The sequence below is a fragment of the Petromyzon marinus genome, unplaced genomic scaffold (genome assembly GCF_048934315.1).
Source record: "Petromyzon marinus isolate PM22_M1 ecotype Great Lakes invasive population unplaced genomic scaffold, UKy_Petmar_22M1.pri1.0 PM_G_Scaffold_59, whole genome shotgun sequence".
Classification (NCBI taxonomy): domain Eukaryota; kingdom Metazoa; phylum Chordata; class Hyperoartia; order Petromyzontiformes; family Petromyzontidae; genus Petromyzon; species Petromyzon marinus.
In genome coordinates this window covers 500,001-504,962 of record NW_027423012.1, presented here as the reverse complement: position 1 = coordinate 504,962, position 4,962 = coordinate 500,001, and positions in this window count along the sequence as shown.

Below are 4,962 nucleotides of genomic sequence, written 5' to 3'. Positions count from 1 at the left end.
CGTGCCATCAGCACCAGCATCAGCACCAGCGCGCCGCTGCGGGCGTGCTTCTAACGCCGTCTACCAGACGGTCATCTCAGCTACAACAACGCATCTACTCGTTCACCAACGTCCGTCGAGTCCGAACCAACTACTGAAAGAAGAATCAACTGATACGTATGATACACTGCCCCCCACTACACACAAACCAGACGTCTGCTTGACGCAAAGAATCGAGTCCGAACATTGGCCTACTCTTTCACCACTCACACCATTCAACACACACACACACACGGGTCATTAACAAAGCCTAAAAACCTCAAGCCATTGAACCATCCGTGATTGTGGAAACATCGCAACGACCGAGTGAATAATCCATCGTTTTTAAGAGTGTTCATAATTTTTCTCTGTAATATTGTGCTGGGGCTGTACTTCTAACCGCATAAATTACCAACTGACCCATTAACAAGGATTAATTCTTGGCTCCTCACCACGGAGCGCCGCTCGCGGGGTTGAAGAGCGGGTTCAACCGGTTCCCTGTCAGGGGTCTGGCCACAATCAATTAAAAGATTGGCCCGAGATAAGGATCTCAAAAGGAAACATCGCCACCCATTGAGTCGCGTTGAGAAGTTGATTAGGAATACTTGAGTCGTTCGTTAATATTTGTCTTTCTGCATAATCTTGCCGGTATCCACGAATGAAATAACGAATTCAGACGCATATTTGTGCCTCCAAGAATAATACTGGTTGGAGTGCCCTGTCAACGAGTAGCATTGCATAATAATCAGTCATCCTATTGTTAACAACGTGACAATAATTGCATTAAGGGCCGCGCATGATCAGTGACCGAATGCTGTTTTGTGTGACAATTCAAGTAACGAAGCATTGCGGCCATCGAGTGGTGTTGATAAGGCAATTAGAAGTATTCCAGTCGAACGCTTTAAATTCATAATCGTTATGAATCAATGAACGAACATCAACGTGGTACTGTGCTGACGATTTCAAGCATAATAACTTCGCATATCAGAATGTATTAAGGATTGGATACGAATCAAAGACCAAGTGCCGTGTTGTGTAACAATTCAAGCATACGAGTTTGCATATTATAAAGTTAAGGTTTGATAGAATAGTTCGCATGTTTTTAATCTCTCTCTCAACAACCGATCGATTGCGTTACGCGTCGGGAATTAACCACAGGTGCCGCTATCGAGGTGAAACAACGCAATCGTGATGGTATCGTGTTAACGCTGTGTTGAAATTCCAAAATCCCGAGATTGAGTTTTTCATATTATCCAAAAATTAAAGTTAGCTAGAAATAAAATTGATTAAAGCAGAAGGTTTGTGTGTGATTCTTCCTGAAATTCTGCATAATATTGTTCTGCGTATGAGATCTGAATCCTGGGGACCTATCATAAGCACACTATCACCACATGATCCATAACACACATAATCCGTAATGTTCAATCGAGAGTAATCGTATCCTTATCGATAATACGGAATTGAAGAGCAGAGTCGAATCGTCTCTCTCTCATTCACGCTCACAACGCCTGCGTCACTGCATACGATTAATTGCGTTATTCCAATTCATAACACAATCCTCGTCACCGAGGCTCGACCTGATAATCCATAACGACCTGCATTATCATAACCACGCCCACTCGCATAAATTAATACGATTATCTCTCGAATCAGCATAATTTATGCACATAATTACACTAATTAACATGATTTCGGATAAATTATGCAAATCTCAAATTTCATTTAATTTTCATTATTTTCATCAATTTTCATAACACCTATATATACAACAGATTTGTACTAAGTGCCTCGGTGAATGTGTATGCTCTGACTTCAACGTAACTATTTCTGTAGCAGTTACAAGCGAATGCCTTAATTTAGCTATTTCAATGCTAAATTCTATGCTAATTCCTTTTAACAATGGGTGCCTCTGCGGATGTGTATGCTTTAACTTTTAACATAGCTATTTCTGTGACCAGTCACAAGCTAATCATTCAGCCTTTTCAATGCTAAATTTTATGCTAATTCCTTCGTCAAGGCTCTTTGTTCCTCTCACACAGCTTAAAAGCCGTGATCTGAACGTGGCTCTCTCACTCCAGCGCTGTCCTACCAGACAGTCTCGCTCCCTTCACCTGATGAAGGCCGCTTGTGTTGTGGCCGAAACGTCGTGAGAATATTATTGTGTTATTTTATTTTATCAATTTATTATTTTATTCTCATTCTACGTGACTTTACCGAAAGAACCAAAGAAGATGAATACTATTGCTGTTATGCAGAAATGCATTAATTAATGTTCAATCGCAACTTAGAGGTGTAAATCCAGGCTCAGATGTCCTTGAATGCTGGGGTTGAACAGTTCTGACTTCAGCTGAATGTGTGTGCTGTTAACTTCTTGTTTCCATTCGTATAAAGAGTTCCAGAGGAAAACAAAAATAAACTATTGTTTTGATATAACCTCCATGTTTAACAGAGTTAATAGACTTTACTGCAAACACAAACTTGACACTATCACACACTGCCATGAGTAAACAGGTGGTGGTGGTGTGACCAGAACCATGCCTGGCCACCTTCATCTGCTCAGCATTAATTCTTCCTCACTCCACCAAGTAATGAATCGAGGATCAATCAACACAGCCGAGGCTATCCGTGTCTCTGTCTCTCTCTCCCCGTGGTGAAGGTGTTCCCCTCCACACATTCAGAGTCAACAGCGGCACGCGCTTAGCGTCTTTGACCGATAGACATTGACGCACGTATTGTTGGTTCTTTCAGTAAAGTCACGTAGATAGAAAATAAAAATAACAGATTAAATTCAATAAGATAAAGACCACTTGTGTTGCGATCGAAACGTCGTGGGTTTATTGTTTTATTTTTTTTCATGTATTTTTATTATTTTATTTTCTATCTACGTGACTTTACCGAAAGAACCAAGAATATTAATTCCTGCAGTCACCAAAGTTTTAAGTCAAAACATTCACACACGTTGACAAAGCCTCACCTTGTGTTGTTGTGGGCAGGTCGCTTCTGATAACAAGAGCGGTATAGCAGCTCAAGTGGGCTTGGCCTGCTAACAAAAGAACGAAAATAAAAACTGCGTGAATATTTACAATAAAACAAAGTTACAAAGTGGCGAGCCGGGTGAAGACAAATTAAACTTAAGCGAGATAATTAAAGTGAACGCAATCAGGCGAGGGCAGGAGGCAAGGCCCCGCGTGGCTAGCCCCGCGTTGTAAAGTTCCAACCTGGACATCGATTCCCATGCTCGCTGCTACTCAACTGACATCCCTACGAGAGAGAGCGAGGCTCTACCTTGGTAAACAACAACAACCACCACCACCATGAGAATTTCTCACCTCGGATTTCAGTGCAAGCGCGGATCGGCAGCCTCCTCTTACTTCGCGACGTCACGCGGGTAAACAGGTAACATGACGTCACTTCCAGGGTAAGAGACACGCCCTTCCCACGAGCGGCTCTGTAACAGAATTAATTATGTTAATGAGCCTAGCCCATATGTCGAGGGATGGGGCGTGGCTGCTGAACGCCTCGCAATCAACTCTCGACGGCTTCAACGGCTACATTATGTTAATGAACCGCCAGTCACTGGGCGAAGCTTTGCCCAAATAAGGATTGCCACTGGATTAATATCGGCAGTGACCCAAGCGGAGGTGACGTCACGCTCAAGAGCGCCGTGGACGGGGTTGGGGGAGTGTGAATACCTTGGTGACATGACGTCACTAGCGAGGTACACCTCCCGCTGGCACTTCATGCCGATGAGGTCATGGGGATGGAGTTTAAGTTGATTTAGATTCATTTTCCATTGCCCCCTCCCTTGAGTGCGTGAACTCAGCAACAACAACGTGGACATTATTGTGTATACGTACACACTGTGTACACTTTGAGGCCACGTGAAGCGTCAAAGGCTCGCTGGAAGGAGGAAGTCGCGTGACAGACTCAGCAGTTGCGATGGGTTAACCGACGGATGGCTATCGATTAGAAATCACATATCCCCGAGTCTCACCTGTGAGTGGCACCACCTGACGCTGTTGTGGATCCCCACGTGGCTCGGAGCCTCAAAAGCTCCGTGACTTCCGGGTGGTGATACAAAGACAAAGGTCCCCCGTGTAGCCTTAACAGACTGTTGGGGCAAGTGCTGTTAGCAAGTAGCAGCACCACCTATGAAGGCCGGAACGGTACACGAGGGGGTGGGTGGCCAGCACCGCGCCCGACCGCCTTTGTCTCCCCAGTAATGATGTTTGCACATCACACCGGGTACTCTCTTGAGGCTGAGTCGACCTAGGGGAGGCCCAGAACCGGTTCAAATAATCGTCACTGGGTGTTGGCTGTGAGCGGGAATCAAACTCGGGTCGTTATGTTGGTAGAGCAGCGCACTAACCACACACACACACAGACATACACACACACACACACACAGACACACACAGACATACACACAGACACACACACAGACACATACATACACACATACACACAGACACATACGTACACACAGACACACACACAGACACACACACACACAGACACACACACACACAGACACACACACACAGACACACATACACACACACATACACACACACACAGACACACACACACATACAAACACACACACATACATACACACAGACACACACTCATACATACACACAGACACACACAGACACACACAGACACACATACACACACACAGACACACACAGACACACACACATACATACACACAGACACACACACAAACACAGACACACACAGACACAGACACACACATACAAACACACACATACATACACACAGACACACACTCATACATACACACAGACACACACAGACACACATACACACACACAGACACACACAGACACACACACATACATACACACATACACACAGACACATACATACACACACACATACACACAGACACACACACACAGACACACATACACACAC